Raw genomic sequence first — 16,435 nt, forward strand, 5'->3', positions numbered from 1 at the left:
ACACAGAGAAAGAGGAGGTGGCTCATGTTGGGCAGATGAAAGGATACTCACAAGGGAAGGTGGCATTTTTATCATGTCTTGCACAAAGATGTAATTTGGACATCCAGAGATGTAGCAAGAATGACATTCCAGGTGAAGATTCCCAAGAGGGAAGCGTGAGGTAGTCAAGTTGGTAAGTTACCGTTTTTCATATCAGGTAAAAATCATATACAATTGACCCTTGGTACTTATGCCTCTTTATGCTCCCTTTTGTTAGTGTCACTGTCTGTGCATGAAGATGTCAGTGATATTTTGGTGAAAGAGAGGGAACTGTCTTCTGGGGCATCCATCCTGCATGAGGCTGTGGGAGAAGTTTCTACAGATTAGCCCATGACTTTAGCACTGCAGGTCAGCTGTTCTGGGCTCAGGTGAATACTACTCACTGATATTTGCTTTTCACTGCTAATCTTAAAGAAATGATTGCTTTAATGAGAGACTGAAGAAAACAAGCACTGAAGTGGTTGTGATGATTTCTGATGCTGACACCTCAGGGCTAGAGGTGTTCCTAGAGAAACATCAGAGTAGAGAAACATGGGGGCTCTGGACTTTTGCTGCAAGGGCTGTGCCAACACACGAAAGATGAGGATTGGGATGGAAGTTGTTTATTCACTGGTTTGTTTGTTTTTGCAGATTTCATAGAAGGACATGTTGCCTTTACATAAAGCTCGGTTGTACATTTTCAGGAGTGCTCTCCATTTGCCTTTTAGGTATTTACATCCCAGTGGATATGAAGCACTGTCATATAAAGCCTACAGTACCATAAAAGCCAGACTGAAAAACGCGATGTACTCTACTGTTTCTGTAGCTTAATCCACAAAAATTACTTTCTCCAACTAAGAAATGCACATAGGAAACAAATAGAGCAACCTGATGGCTAGGAATTTTAGGCCCCTCTTTGCCATCAACTTGTTGACTGCAATTTAGTCATTTCTCCTCTCTGGGTCCAGTTCCTGCCAATGGCTATGATCTTCAACCTCTTAATACGCATGTTTCTTGGGGCCAACAAAGGGAGAGGGAGGGGTGAAACTACTCATGCAGTCTGTGAATAGCAACATGCATAAAGGGGACACACAAATCATGCTATCCCCCTCCCCCTCATCATCCCTTCTAAGATTCACTGAGTCAGGCCCTGTTCTAAAGACTTCAAATGCACCTTAGCCTCCCAACCTCCTGCTCAGGCAGTTACTCTTATTGCCCTCATTCAGTGATGAAGAAATTGAAGCCCAGAGTTGTAAGCAGAGCACGCAAGGTATCCCAGCCAGGACTGAAGCACAACTACAGACCGTGGACTTGGCTGCTACTAATATATCATGTGTGGTATCAGGAGTATTGCATTGCGGGTGTTCTTTTTCTCTTCTCTGTTTTCTAAACTTTTGGTGGTGTCATTATGTTGCTCTTGTAACTGAAAATTAAAATTTGTTAATCCAAATTGTATTTACTAAGCAGGCACAAGGTGGCAGACCCTGCATCAGTCAGCACATTGATTAGAAAGGTGAGGATAAAATTAGAAATGCAAACTACCCCATGACACAGTAGCATAAACCAACGTTAAATGTAGCTGATACTATTTGTTTATGGAAAAGACATGGATTGAAGTATCCTAAAGGGTAAGAAGGGGCTTCTCCAGTGGCTCAGTGGAAAAGATCCATCTGCCAATACAGGAGACACAGGTTTGATCCCTGGGTTGGGAAGATCTCCTGGAGCAGGAAATGGCAACCCACTAAAGCATTCTTGCCTAGAAAGTTCCATGGACAGAAGAGCCTGGTGGGCTATAATCCATGGGGTCACAAAACAGCTGGGCATGACTGAGCGACTGGGCAATGCATGCAAACAGGAAGAAAAGGGGTCTTGGATGAAGATAAGTAGAGGGGTAAGTGCCAACCATATATACCAACTAAAAATGTGCAGGAATTGTACTCAATCAGTTTTTCACACATTATATGAAATGGCATTAGATCTCTTTCTCCAAATGAGGAAAGCAGAGGCCCAGTAACATCAGGGAGATTGTCCACAGTCTTGCAGGTAGTTCAGGAAGAGCCAAGATTCAAATCCTGGTCTGTCTGGCTCTCATGTTTGCATTCTTCATCATGAAGCTACCTCTAGAAGAGGAAGGAGGGTATGGAAGGAGAGCAGAATGTTGTGACTATTCTCTTATCCTACCTGGTTCTGACTATAGGGATTTCGGTGAGTATTTATAGAACCCATCTCCATTTCACACTGCTATTTATCAGCCTTTAAAATGTGCTATTGCTTCTGCTTGAAGGGAACATAAAAATTAGGACAACCTCTCACTTCCAACTTGTAGATTCAAGAAACCTGGAACATTTTTAAGGACATTTGAAAAATTAGAAGTAAAACTGGGAAACAAATGAAAACTTCTCTTTAAACAAGTGGAGCAGTCCCTTTAATAAAATAATAAGGACAATAATAAAGAAGGCTGAGCACTGAATAATTGATGCTTTTGAACTGTGGTGCTGGGAAGACTCTTGAGAGTCCCTTGGACAGCAAGGAGAGCAAACCAGTTAATCGTAAAGGAAATCAACCGTGAACATTCATTGGAAGGACTGATGCTAAAGTTGAAACACCAGTACTCTGGCCACCTGATGCAAAGAGCCTACTCAATGGAAAAGACCCTGATGCTGGGAAAGATTGAGACAGGAGGAGAAGGGAACGACAGAGGATGAGATGGTTGGATGGCATCACCAACTCGATGGACATGAGTTTGAGCAAGTTCCCGGAGATGGTGAAGGACAGGAAAGCCTGGTGTGCTACTGTCCATGGGGTTCCAAAGAGTGGGACATGCCTAAGTGACTGAACAACAACAAAGTCCCTTTAAAGCCATAGATTTATCACTTTGAAGGGTACATCATACCTGCATTACTATGGCAAACTTTTAGGCTTGTAAGTTTAGGTTTACCAAAATTTAACTTCCAAATGGAAAGACTAACCCATGGCAAACAACAGGCAGGCAGATGGAGGCTGAGATGTTGAGCACAGATACTGTATTCAGAGGCCACAGGACTTAGGATTTCAGCCCTAGATCTGCCACATACTAGTCACATGGCCTAGCATATGTCATGCAATCTCTTGAGACCTTCTTCTGGACCAGGTAGGTTCTATTATAGTTCCCATGGTAGATTTGAAGATAACTACCCTTGGAAGCATGATATAAATCTTTAAGAGTTTGGCAAATGTGAATATTGACAATATATTGAATAGAAGACACGGTCTATGACAGAACAGGTTTACCTTGGGATCAGTCAGGAAAGAGACCCAGTGATTTCACAGGTCAGAGAAACATATCAATCTTAAGAATCCCATCCTGAATTTCCTAAGCTCACTCAGCTAAAAAATGAACTCAGATCTCCTGATATACCACCATGTGTTAACCAGACCAAAAAATACTTCTTTTTCACAGTTTCTCTGATGTCACAACAAACATCTTACAAACACATAGCACATGGAGCTTTATGACTTTGGATGAGCCAGTTTACTCCTGTGGGTCTCAGTCTCCCTGGTGACTGAATGGATAGAAGTATTCAAATTCTTACCCTGTGGACCTCAGAGAGATTTCATTAGAAATGAGTGAGATCATGAATTGAGAAAATGTTCTGAAAACAACAAAAATGTCAAACAGAGGCCAGGGACAGCCAACACCACTTCTTTAAGCCACTGTGAGAAGGACTCACTTGCAAATACAATTATAAGCACAGACAACTCAACTTTTCCTGCCAAGAAGATTTGTTGCCTTTGATGAAGTGATAGCATTTTGGCCAGAGAGAAAATTTCGTCATTTTCCTTTGACTTTGGTTCTGACTTTTGCAAGATGCATGCCTGGGATTCAGGGACTGAGGACCCAGAAAGCAACACAGGTCTTGACTAGTTCAGAGTCTGAGTAAGAAACTTGATCACTGAGCATGCAGAGAAGGGATCTGCCACTTTACAGATCCCAGGCTGAAATCTCCCCAAACCCTCAGGTACCAGAGTACACAAGCCTTCCCACCAGCCAGACGGCAGAAGTCTACTTCCTGAATGCCTACCACGTGCCAGGCACTGTGATACAGAAAGAAACAGATTACAAAGCTCCTGCCATGTCAAATGCATCCTATCATCTCTTAATTTCTCCACATCCTCAGTGAGGCAGGCTCTAAGAGCCCTGATTTACGTATCAGTGAACTGAGGTGCACACCGTAAAAATGATAGAGCTGCAATCCAGGTTTAGTTCTGAAACTTGCACTTTTTTTCTTTTCTGTTGAACAAAAGTGCCTGCCCTCCAGGAGCTCTCAATCTAGTGGGAAAGTCAGAAAGGCAACTCAATAGACTGTGAGCTCCTTGAGGGCAAGGACCATTTTTTATCTTTCTTGTATCTTCAGAGCCAAGCGTGGTATCTGCCATGCAGAAGGTGCTTAATTAGTGTCTGCTGAATGGCTAAACCATAATCAGATGTTTTCACTCTTAAGATACAAATCTAATTATACTATTCCTCTGTTCTCGCACACCTCTGTTGGCTGCTCTCTGCCAACCCCTGAGAATTACTTTACGAAGTTCTTTGCAGTCCTGTCTTCATAGCCTCAACTTCCTTGATTCATTCCCTTGCACATGCCTTGTGCACCATTTTCCTAACCTCCAACCACCTGAGCACATAGGTGGCACTCAAAAAATGTTTACTAAATGAACACACAAATAAGAGAAGGGGAGGATCAGTGCTTCTATGTATGAGCCCTGAGTATAATAATGTTTTATGAACACTATGGTGAGATTGATCTGTTAGGACACTTCAAAGAAGACAGTGATTTGGGACATCTAACTCTAAAATCTTGGAGAAGGCAATGGCAACCTACTCCAGTACTCTTGCCTGGCAAATCCCATGGACAGAGGAGCCTAGTAGGCTGGAGTCCATGGGGTCACTAGGAGTCGGACACAACTGAGTGACTTCACTTTCACTTTTCACTTTCATGCACTGGAGAAGGAAGTGGCAACCCACTCCAGTGTTCTTGCCTGGAGAATCCCAGGGATGGGGGAGCCTGGTGGGCTGCCATCTCTGGGGTCGCACAGAGTCGGACACGACTGAAGTGACTTAGCAGCAGCAGCAGCAGCAACTCTAAAATCTCAAAGGCTAGATGACATTGCATAGGAAAAATTCAGTCTTTTTTTTTTTAACTATTAATTAGACAAGTGACATCAGAACAAGACATTTTTCTTTAAATCAGAATATGAGCTGTGCCAAATTCAATCTTCTCCTAAAGGATATGGGTGCAGGCCAAAAGCCCATCATATACATTATTGTTTTTTTTCTCCTAAGTACTTAGGGAAAATTAAGTCTCATTTGGCATGCAGAGGCTTTCAGCAAGGTCATGGTTCTTCTGCAGTGATGCCTGGGGCAATTAAGGTGAGAACTATGTTTTTAAAAAGAAGAAACTTCAACCATGTTTGAAAATAAGACACTTGGTTACTCAGGATGGCAAGGGAATATTCCAGGCTTTGGTCAAGAAGACGGAAAGAGTCAGTAAGAAAGTTGGAGACACTTGTAAGTTAGCCGTTCCATCCCTGAACCCTGTACTGAGCAGATCATGGTGCACTGCCCAAGAGACAAGAGATCTGCTCCCACAGGACTTCAGGATGTCAGACATCATTCAAGCTTGCTCATCTCTAAAATGGGGCAGCTGGAACCAAACAAGATGATTTCCCATAATCTGGAAACTAGAAATGAGAAAGGATGGAGAAAAGAGATAAGCTGCAACCAAGCATATAAATCCAAAGCCTCATAAGAAAGCCACAGAATTCCTTTATTATTTTGACAGCAAGCGAAGCTAAGAAACTGTCCTTTCAGAGAGCCTGACACTGAGGCACTCACATTAGTACATGTATTTCACCTCTGCATGTACACACCAGGGGCCTTTGCTGGTCCCCAAGCTAGAGTCTTAAAGCCCCTGCCTAATGTCTCTTTGAAGGTTAGAAGCAAATTTCTCATCCTTGATGCTGGCCTCCTACCTGCACTGTTTCTGTACTGCATGAACATGTGGCCTTGAGATAAGAGACGCAGCAGAAGCAAAGCACTTGGTGAGCCTGTCTCACCCTGATTCTTCCTGTGCTTGCCTCCAGAGCATTTTATCTCCTCCCTCGGCTCCCCCATCCTCTAAGTTATGCGTTCTGAATCCTGGCTGCCCATCAGAATCACTAGGAGAGCTTAAAAAAAAAAATAACGTCCACTCCTCACCCAAGAACAGTGAAATCAGTATCTTGGTGTGGTTTAAAGGATCCTCAGATAATTTTGACCAGCACATGGGAATGAGAACTGGACGTCAAACACCAAGGTTAACTTCTCTTTTCTACTGTCTGGCATTCCTCATGGGAATTGTCTATCCCTCTTGCATCTGTGGTGGCGCTAGCTTCCCAGGTGGCACTAGTGGTAAGGAATCCACTTGCCAATGTAGGAGACTCAGGAGATGTGGGTTCGATTCCTGGGTCAGGAAAGATCCCCTGTGGAGGAAATGGCAACCCATTCCAGTATTCTTGCCTGGAGAATTCCATGACAGAGGAGCCTGGTGGGCTACAGTCCATAGGGTTGCCAAGAGTCAGACACGACTGAACTGACTTAGCATGCACACATACATCAGAGCCATTGATCAGGGTAAATGTTGCAAAAATGGCTATGGGGAAAAGATGGAGTTATCTTAGTCTAAAGGAGCCTAGAACTTTCTATACCTTCCCCCTATCATCATGGCCTTTGGTATAGGCTGATGGCTATAAAATTAAAAAAATCCAGAGGAAGAGCTGGTATTTTGACTGGTTTGACTCATCCTCAAAGCTTCATGTTATTATTTATTAGACACTTAGAGTGCATAGGAACTGAGCTAAGAATTTTATAGAGATTAATGCATTTAATCCAAAAACCTCTGTGAGGTAAGTACAGTTAATATATACAGATATGGAAACTGAGGCTCAGTGAGGTGAATGAAGCATGACACACTCTGGCCCAGGGCTGCCTGCCTTCGAAGCCTGTAACTATCTAAGCTAGGCTGTGATGTTACTCTGACTTTATCACTGTCTTCACAAAGATGGAGGGAAAATGAAGCTTTCAGTATGGGAATGTTTGACTCCAAATGTAAGAAGTCATCCTTTGGACCTGACTTTGTGCCTAATAATACCCCTGACACAGGCCTAAACAGTAGCCAAACTGAGTGAAGAAAAGGAAGGTGGTGGTTGGTAGAGGAAAGAGAATCTTTAGAGGAAAATCAGTTGGTAAATTAAAAAAATTAAGCATAGGTGATAAACTCAGCATGGCAGCTAAACTCAGTGCAGGCTGTGATATCAAATGTTTTTCCAAGATTTAAGCAGCATCTGAAAAAGTGAGCTGTCCAAATCCCAGGCAGCAGGTTCGTCTTGCAGCTGATCAAACCAGCACCGTGGAGAAGGAAGAGGAGCTGCAGCTGTGTGAGAGCCAGGGGAACTGATGCCCAGGAGGGCAAATATGCTTTCCTAGGCACTTGGCCCTGTCACAGGGCGCCCCCTTCAGGGTTCTCTTTACTCCTGTCTGCCCTTCTCTTGGTGGAAATTAAACCCTACCCAGGAAGAGGTGTGTGTGTACATGCTCAGTTGTGTCCACCTCTTGGCTCCGATGGGCCATGGGTTGAACTAAAGCAAGTGGGTTGAATTTGTGATGCTTCCTTCACCAACAGAAAGGTGAATACCTCTTAGGGAAGTGATCCAGCTTACTTAATTGGGTTTCTGCATCTGAGGGTTCCCTGTCTCAGGATGGCAGGAGTGAGCAGTTAGCTTCTTGACGTCAAGCAAAGCGTGGAAGTAGACACAGGCATGGTCTGGTTGCCATGCTGGTCTTAAACCTATAATTGGTAAATGGTCCCGTACAGACAAATGAAGCTACTTTTCTTTCAGCAAGACCACAGAGGCCATATTCCTCTTCAAGCTCACCACCCAAATTTATGTCCACTGCTGTGAATGCCAAGAGCCAGATTGTCCCAAACATTCTCTGAAGGATCAGTGCCACTAGTCTTAACACCGTACTTTAGATGTCTCATTCCTCGATCCTGAACCCAAAGCAATTTCTTCTTCCTCTCAGATCTCAGAGCAGAGGACAGTGTTTATGAGCACACAACAGGAATCCACTGCCTGGACCCACTGCTACTGGCTGTGTGACTTTGAGCAGATGACTTACCCTCTCTGTGCATCGATGCAAAATGGAGATAATCGTAGGACTCATATTGTTCAAAGGGCTATTCTGAGGATGACATGAGTTAATAAAGTACACAGAACGGTACTTGACACACCATAAGTACAGTGTAAGTACTTAGTAAGTGAATAAGTATCTTTTCTGGGGCACCAATTATTGTCTAGCCAGTTGGGTAGTTTTAATGCTTTTAGCACATTATGGGAACTCTTAAGTGTTTGTTTCATTAAGTGTCCATCCTTGCTAGCATGGACCCAATACCTAACTCAGAGAAGGCAGACAGCAAATGTTCACCAAATTGAATTGTGTTGAACTATTGAATATCAAGGCCACATTCCTATGATTCTGCAAACTGAACAGGAAAAAAAAAAATGAGGCTTTGGCCAAGTTTGGGCACCTCTCTTAGCCTATGGCATGTTCTCGAAAGCACATAGAGAAAATTAGTAAAAAGGAAATTTTGTTTTCTTTCAGTGTTGTATAATTTTGGTCTCATATTAACATGCCTCGGGGAATAAAATATGTATTTACATAAAATTTCTGGTAATGGCATCTTGAAAAGTAATTACATGAAACAACAGATTCTATCTGCTGAGGGCTCTGTTTCTAACACGAGGTGTGTGACGATGTTCTGGAATACGACCTGGACAGCTGCTTCCCACAGTCTCTCCTTGAACCACAAAGGAGAATTCAGCTCATCTCTGACTTCAGGAATCCAGAGCTATCTTAGAAATATGTAAGACTTTGGTGGGTGTTAGGCCCACTGACATAACTCCCTGGGTAAGGTGGACATAGGTGTTCCATAAATAAGAAGTCACACTTTCTTCTCCTTCTCTGCCGCCTTTAGCTTCCCAAAGAATCTGGAGAGAATTTAATCAAAGAACCTGGAGGAGGTTTTAGAAACTGTCTAGGTTACTGGTTTTCAACCTGTTGCCCTTAAAAGCCTGGTGTGCCCATGAAACCTGTATCATGTTGATTTTATGGTACACGTTGACTTTAAATTTTCAAAAACCTAAAGCATACAAGCATGTACCTGGGGTTATATTGTTTATTGATAGACTATCAACTCAGGGCAGTGACATTGGTTAGGTCACACTATCCAGTCCTGGCTGGTCAATGTATATGTGCAGCTGGCAAAGTATGCATATTTCCTTAATAAATGCAACTTATTTGGTAGAATCTTCAGCACAAGGGGGTCCTAATTCCTAAAGTAAAACGAGGTTCATGTGGTAATGAAAAGGGAGGGTTTAGTGGTTCAGATGGTAAAGAATCTGCCTGCAATGCAGAAGACCAGGGTTTGATCCCTGGGTCGGGAAGATCCCCTAGGAAAGGGAATGGAAAACTACACCAATATTCTTGTCTAGAGAATCCCATGAATGAAGGAGTCTGGTGGGCTATAGTCCATGGGGTCACAAAGAGTCGGACTGCTGGGCTACAGTCCACAGGGTTGCAAAGAGTGGCAGTGAAAAGATCTAGCCTGAGATTAAAATGACACAAAAACTTAGGTTTCCTGACTTAAAGTCTAGTGTTTCCTTAACTACAACATAGCTGACACTTTTGACTGGATGGATAGTCCTTGCAGGGATGTTATTGTGTCTATATCCATATTTTAAGTGTAATGTCTTTGCACCTATAAAATAAGATTTCTTGACCCTCCTACCATTCACTTACACTGGCTTCCTTATTATCGTCATCTAAAAACACACAGACAACTAGAAACACAGAAACACAAACTGCCCTCCCTCAACCATGATTTCCTAACTGACCATTCATTTTCATAAAATTTATTTTAAAGAAATTTCAAGGGGTTTTCCCTCATTTGGGGCTTTGTGACTTTCCTGTCAGATTGGGAAATAATCAGAGTGCACAATCAAACCCAAGTGGGCAAAAAACAGCAGTTTGACAAGCTGTTTCCCTAGGAAACCAGGCAAAAAAGCAGGATTTTGACCAAATATAGAACCGACAGTCACAATGTGGAAATAGAAACTTTAAGTTGTGGACGGGTGGGAAACCCCGACAGTCCATCTCTGCAAACCACATACAGAAGGCAAAATCAAAGGAGAAGCAAGTTTCAATGGGTGAATCCAGTAAGCTTAGAGGACATGCACTTCCACAGTGATAATTCCAGGAAGAGAAGCTCACATGGGTTTCCAGTGAGTCTCCTGAGTCATTGATGAGAAAGGAAAAGGGAAAGAAATTAGTCCTACACTACACTGAGCAACCCCGAGTTCATGGACGACAGCCTGACTCATGATCTAACAGAGAATTAGACTCGTGAATGTGTAGGCATCCCTCTCACCCCATGATGATCTGTCTGAGTAAAGAAGAAAAGAGGCCTTGAGGAGTTCATGGTCTGCTCACTGCCACTGCCACAGCGACAGCGTCCGTGACTTCAAATCTCCTTTGTACAGTTTTTTACTGACTCATCTCTCCCCTTGTGGGCTTCGGATATAAGCAAATGCTTGTTTTCTCTTGCACTTTAGTGTAGGAGCCCTGTATCACTGTCTGCCTTATTCCCCTTTGTAGTCATCCTGTTTTAAGATAAAAGCAAAGCAGAGTGGTACCTGAGAATAGAAAGTGACTGTTGCTACACCTCAATTTGCTGCTGAGTTCTCCAAGTCCTTCCATGCATTAGGGCTTTAAGGGGTATCCTCTCCTGACTGATGTGTAGGTTTCTAATCTGCTGCAGGGGGAGACAGCATGGGATACTTGGCTTCTGTTTCAGCAAAAAAATATTTCATTTGGATTTCAGGGTGATTATTGACATCCCTGGACACTTAGTATGACTCAGTAATCTGCATGGATGTTTACTGTGTTTGCCACAGTGAGTTTCCCTCATGGCTCAGTGGTAAAGAATCCCTCTGCCAATGCCGGAGACACAGGTTCTATCCCTGGGTTGGAAAGATCCTCTGGAGAAGGAAGTGGCAACCCATGCCAGGAATCTGGCCAGGGAAATCTCATGGACAGAGGACCCTTGAGGGCTATAGGACCATGGGACTGTAAAAAGAGATGGACACAACTTAGCGACTAAGCAAAACAACAAAAGAAAATTACTGCGTTTGCCAAAGTGAGCTACAATTAGGGTGAATATAAACTTTTGACAACAATAGCCCAGCCTAGTCCTACTCTTGAAATGCCTGCTGTTCCGCTTCCTTCAAGCCCTTTGCACTGGCCAAAGGGGCAATGACACACCCTGCTAACTGTCACTTGACCTTGGCCTCACCAAGCCGTAGCCTTGACAGGCACTGGGGATGGTCAAGACAGGGAAGGCCTGCAAGAGGAATTAATAAGGGACTGGAAAAGTACAAGCTGAGAGCTATTGTGTGTGTGTGCGTGCGTGCCACACACTGACACATATGCTAATAATGGAAAGAGGATGGAAAAGAAAGACTTTTCCTCCTAAAAAAATCACACAATCTGTGTTATCATTGGATTGAAAAGTCAGTAATTTCTTGTGTACGCATCATGCATTTAAATTTGGAAACAATTTTTCCTTGTGTGACTTTTCTTGCTTTGCTACTAATATACCAAATTCCCAGAAGACAGACAGAAAAGGAAATGGAAATAGAAACTCTGAGTTCAAGTCTTGGTTTTTCCCGTGACTAGCTGTATGACCTTGTGTGTACTCCAGGCCTTAGTTTTGGTATCTGCAAAAACACGAAGACAAGCATGATGCAGCATTTACCTCACAAGGTTATGGTGACCAAAGAGGTGGCATCTGCATTCATTCATCTAGCAAATACTGAATGAGCTTCCCCTCTTTGTCAGGTACTGTTCAAGGAGCTGGGGGTATGGTTATGAAGTCAAGAATGCCCTTGCCCTCAGCAAGCTTTTGTTTTTATGTGCACATAATGCACACGTGTGTGTGTGCGTGTCTGTAAGAAAGAGTGAGAGAGGAGCAATATACATACACATTAAAAAGACACAGATGCAGATAGACACTAGACACCCATGCACACAATCTCAGGACAGTGATGAAGCCTAGGGAAATACATGTACAAAACTGTATGTGCTAAAATGGCATACAAGTCAAAGGTATTATTTATCATATTCTAATACAGCCCTGGAAAAGACCCTGATGCTGGGGAAGATTGAAGGCAGGAGCAGAAGGGGACAACAGAGGATGAGATGGTTGGATGGCATCACCGACTTGATGGATGAGTTTGAGCAAGCTCTGGGAGTTGGTGATGGACAGGGAAGCCTGGCGTGCTGCAGTCCATGAGTCACAGAGTTGGACATAACTGAGCAGCTGAACTGAAGTGACTGAATATGACCCTAGATATAAATTTTCTCTAGTTGCTCCTTTCATCTTTCCCACCTTCTCTCCTCCTCTCCCTCTTCCCACAAATATTGGTGAAAAGCATACTCTGAGAATTGCATTGAGGTGCAGGTTCCTAAGGAAGCAGATAAATTAGAAGCAGCACCTGCCCACAGGAGGGCTTTTCTGGTGGCTCAGATGGTGAAGAATCTGCCTGCAATGAGGGAGACCTGAGTTCGATCCCTGGGTTGGGAAGACCCCCTGGAGAAGGGCATGGCAAACCACTCCAGTATTCTTGTCTGGAGAATCCCCATGGGCAGAGGAGCCTGGCAGGCTACAGTCCACGGGGTCACAAAGAGTTGGACACCACTGGGCAATTAAGCACATACCTGCCCACAGGAAGCTTGCAGATGTCATAAAAATGAGGCATTAGAGAAATTACTTTCATCCTAGGTACATCATGGGAGAAGGCAACGGCACCCCATTCCAATACTCTTGCCTGGAAAATCCCATGGACTGAGGAGCCTGGTAGGCTGCAGACCATGGGCTTGCACAGAGTCAGACACGACTGAGCGACTTAGCAGCAGCAGCAGCAGCAGCAGCAGGTACGTCATGATCAAAGTCATCTCAGAGAAGAGTAGGTCTAAGCCCACGGAGATTTCCCACAGAGAGATTATTTCCACTTGGAAGGCAAACAGCTCAGGAAGCACCTCTTGGAGGTGAATAGGAGGCAGAGTTTGGGGTGAGGAGGGGTGTCCCAGGCAGAAAGGAAGGAGGGAGCAATTGGAGTGTGTCCTAAACATGGACTTGTGACACTGGCTGGCTCCCAGGACCTAAAAGGGAAATGAACTTGGGAAGATGCAGTGGGGATCCATTAGCCCCCCACTGTGGAGAGTCAGCCTACTTTATATTCTTAGCTTTATTTTCTCTGTAACAGGAAGTCCTGACTTCTGCTGGGAAACTAAGTTCTCCAGCCTCCAAGTTCTGGTCTTTACCAGAGTGAAACAAGATCTGTGTTTCACAATGAGATTTTCCCCAATTGTGAAGTCTGGGTAACTATTACACAGGCTCCTTTTCAGTAACAATGACACAATGATCCTTTCAGAGATGACTTCTAAATAAAATGATAAGTATGGACCCTCTATTGGGTCTGTATCTCTACTTAACTTCCTAAAGATAGATTTTCAGGATAGCTGAGGCCTTTCCTATAAATTGAAGCAAATGATTCCTTTTTCTTGTTGCTGTTTGAGTCTGAATGTGTCACCGTCATTTTCTCCTGCTCATTTGGGGATGAGGTTGGTTAGTCAGGAAGCTTCTTCCATTACTGCAAGCATCTGTAATATGAAGTTAGAGAACTAAGTTATGTTTTTCTGGCTTGATTTCAAATACCCTTCTTATTATGAAGGGTGTGAACTGGAAATAAAGATGTCTTCTTTCACTTGAAAGACTGAGCATTCCTGCTTGATAGTCCAAATAAATAGATGAAAGCTGCCAACAGTATAAGGCTTCAAATCAGTTTGTTCTTAAAGCCACACGAGGAAACTGAGACAATCAGCTGGGATCCAGTTTAGAAGCACTCCTCTAATTGTTGTGATTGAGGAACAAAATCTAAGCAGAGGGGAAGGAAGCACACAGTCAGAGTTTCCTATTTCCCTGAAAGATGGAAAAGAAAAAGATAATGATGATGATGAAGGAGGGGAGGAAAGAACAGCCTCAGCTCTGTGTTAGTGAAACAGTGATCTAAAAAGATGCTGGGATAGAATGATGGATGCTCCTCTGGGAACAATAAGCATTCAGTGCTTACTGGCTGATATTCACCAACAATTCTAACGGCCATTTCGCTGCTGCTTCCTCAATACCAGAAGAGAGTAGAACCAATAAACACTGGAAAGTGGTGGGGAAGACCGTGAGAGGCAGCGCAGTGACAGCAGAGGTGGCAGCTGACAGCCCGAGGGGACAGGCGAGGCAGATTCCTGCATTCCAGCAGAATGCAATAATAGATGGTCATGGCGATGACCTTGAGTCATCAAGAGGTTTCAAATGCTTAGAAGGGCCCTCTATGGAAGGAGAGGAATATGAAATGTATTTGAACGAGGTTTTCAAAATAAGCCATTTCAGTTGTTCACCGTTATTATTATTATTAATTTTGTTTCTGTTAGAAGAGAAAGTCAAGTGTAAAGTACAAAGTGGCAACACACAGCATAAGTACACAGAAATTCACCAATTCCTCATTGAGGCCAAATATTTCTCTCTCTCACACACACACAACACTATTCAAAATCTTGACAAACTAAAGCAAGATTATCACAAAGACTAAAATGCACATTTTCTCGGCTACAGTGGACACCATAATAGCCATGAATTTAAAAACAGGTGAAAGGACACAGTCTTAAAGAAAGTGGCTGCTAATGTATTCCTGATAGTAAAAAGAAAAAAAAAAAAGAACTTGCCCATAGATTCTCATGATTTGCAACCACGCCTGTGCTGTTATCCGTAGGTTTTCTAACCATCCTGTGAGGTGTATCTACCAAAGATCTCCACTCTACATCTAAGGAGCCACACGTGTCTCAGGAGTTAGTAGTCGACCCGGGGTCACAGGCCAGTCAATGACTGGAGTTCAGGTCAGTGAGCCCTCCTCCCACATGCCTTCCCTCTGCCCAGCAAGACTCCTCCCTCAGTCAGGGGCCTCTCTGCAAAACACACCCCACAGCTCAGGTAGCTGCTCCTGCAGTGTGTTGTCTGTTCAATGCCAGCCACGCCCCACATTTTCTCTTTCAATCTTTTCAATCTCCCTGACCAATCTGTAAAGCAGATTACTAATCCCCATTCTTCACATGAGGAAGCAGTTCTCAGAAAGGTCAAGTTATCTGCCAACATCAGCAGATTTATAATCTAACTGCACTCACTTGAGCCTGGACTTCTGCGCATCTTTCTTTCCTTCCACAAAACTCAGAATTTCACTTCCTTAATTATCCTGTTTCCTTACAATGGCAAGTTCTGGGCCTTGTATATCTGTATCCCTTCATCATATCTAACATGGTACATGAGACATAGCAGACGCACAGAACATATTAGCTGAATATCTGTCTGTGCATAAAGGAAACAATATAAAGTTTGGAATCAGGATGACTAGGATTTTTATCTCTTCCATGCTATTTTTGAGCTCTGTGTCCTTAGGAAAGTCTTCATAAGCCTCAGGAGTTTTCTGCTAACTAGTAATGCAGAACTCTATGACATATTCTGAACTCAGAAGATAATATTTTCTTGGTTAAGTTACAGTCCGATTGATTTCCCATATTCTTTTGGGTTACCCACTCAGAATGTTTTAGAAATAGTTCAATAAAATGCTTAACCCATAAAATAAATCTGAGCTATATGTAGCTACACCAAATGAAATATCCCTCAAGGGAAGAAGAGAGTGGTTTGTCTTTTATTAACATTTAAGCATCCTTATCTGTTCATTCATATTCTTTTTCACTCACTCATTCAAAACGAGGTGGGCTTCCCTGGTGGTCCAGTGATTAAGACCTGGGTTCAATTCCTGGTTGGGGAACTAAGATTCCCACATGCCTCACAGTGTGGCCATAAATAAAGAAAGAAAGAAAGAGAAAAATAAATGATTTAAACATGCTCTAAGGCAGCACTATGATGGAAATGGAGGCTCCAAGGAAGAGGGGCTTTGCTAATAGTGGAACAGAAACTAGAATGATGTGACGAGTGTTATAAAGAAAGAAGTATGAAGTACTGTTTCTAGGAACTTTCCAAAGAGCTCTTCATCTTCCTTTTGGTTGGCTGAATCAAGAAATGTTAGAGAGCCTATTTGAGGGCTTGGTAATTTCCCATGTAAGTCAGAAGAGGTGTGACCACACTGGGGCTACTCCAGGGCTACTACTTATTTCGGAGTATTAGGATCCTCTGTCATTTCCAAACTGCCAAGTTCCTGTCTTTCAGCA

The 16,435-nt window shown here is 43.2% G+C and overlaps 1 protein-coding gene and 1 non-coding gene across 8 annotated transcripts in view; both read right to left on the reverse strand.

Annotated features, from left to right (window-relative positions):
• LPP (LIM domain containing preferred translocation partner in lipoma) overlaps nt 1-16,435 on the reverse strand; it is a 739,124-nt gene that overhangs the window by 203,598 nt on the left and 519,091 nt on the right. The window lies entirely within an intron of this gene.
• MIR28 (microRNA 28) lies at nt 4,301-4,386 on the reverse strand. Its single transcript, NR_129684.1, has one exon. It is a non-coding gene; the product is annotated as a microRNA 28 (primary transcript).

Source organism: Capra hircus, chromosome 1 (genome assembly GCF_001704415.2).
Source record: "Capra hircus breed San Clemente chromosome 1, ASM170441v1, whole genome shotgun sequence".
NCBI classification, from domain to species: domain Eukaryota; kingdom Metazoa; phylum Chordata; class Mammalia; order Artiodactyla; family Bovidae; genus Capra; species Capra hircus.